This window comes from Manacus vitellinus, unplaced genomic scaffold, assembly GCF_001715985.3.
Source record: "Manacus vitellinus isolate BGI_N305 unplaced genomic scaffold, ASM171598v3 scaffold_94_pilon, whole genome shotgun sequence".
Lineage (NCBI taxonomy): Eukaryota > Metazoa > Chordata > Aves > Passeriformes > Pipridae > Manacus > Manacus vitellinus.
The window spans coordinates 838582-839797 of record NW_021940890.1 but is presented as its reverse complement, the minus strand read 5'-3'; positions in this window follow the sequence as shown (position 1 = coordinate 839797).

Here is a 1216-nt window from a genome sequence, read left to right as displayed (position 1 = left end):
CCCTCAGGAGCCGGGACGTGGAACTGGACGGAAATTAAACACATCCCTGTAGGGAAATAAATACAGCGCTGTACCGAAACACACCACAGAGTCAGAGAATAGTCAAGGATGCAAGAGACCTTTAGGATCATTCAGCTTAACCCTTCCCTTAGTATCAAGACCGTAATCCTGAAACCAGCCCCAAACACCTCCGGGATGGGGACTCCACCACCTCCCTGGGCAGCCCCTTCCAGTGTCTGACCACCCTTTCAGTGAAGACGTTTTTTCTGATGTCTAATCTGAACCTCCCCTGTCTCAAATAAGGCCATTCCTCCGCTCCTCTCTCTGCAGGCACGGCAGAATAGCCCGACTCCACCTCACTACAATGTCCTGTCAGGGGGTTGACAGAAGGTCCCTCCTGAGCCTCCTTTTCTCCAGGCTGAGCCCCCCCAGCTCCCTCAGCCCCTCCTGCTGCTCCAGACCCGTCCCAGCTCCATTTCCTTCCCTGCACACGCTCCAGACCCTCCATGTCCTTCCTGAATTGAGGGGCCCAGAACTGGACATACGATTTGAGGTGTGGCCACACCAGTGCCAGCACAGGGGACAGTCACTGTCCTGGTCCCACTGGCCATCCTGGCCATCCAAGCCAGGATGACAATGATCTTGTTGCCCACCTGTGCTCATGCTCATCTGCTCTTACCAGCACCCCCAATCCCAGTTCTGCCAGCAGCCACTCCACCCCATTCCTTCACAGAAATACATCCCTTTACAGAAATAAATCCCTTTATTTATTTATCCCGTCAGGTCCCATGTCCAATGCGTACAGAGCTTGTGGCTGGGGAAGGAGAAAGGACCACCAGAATGGTGCCTCCTGCCCAACCAACACTGCACAACTGCCTGAGGGGGTACAAAAATACGTGTTCTTCACAAACAGCACACAGAACACTGTGGTTCTGCATCCCTGTGCCCAGGGTTCTCCTCCACTCATCCGTGCAAAGCACGGTGCTGATGTGACCACGTGTGGTTATTCACCAGCAATCCAGGGGCCTGGGATGGATCCTCCGAAGGGAAGCACAGACGGGCTGGAACGGCTCCTCCATGGCCGTGCCGGTGGCAGGGAGGGAGCCGGCCCCACACTGCCCCGTTCAGCCAGGCTGTCCCAGCCCAGCCCAGTTCAGCCCCACAGGCTGTCCCAGCACAGCCCAGTTCAGCCCCACAGGCTGTCCCAGCCCAGCCC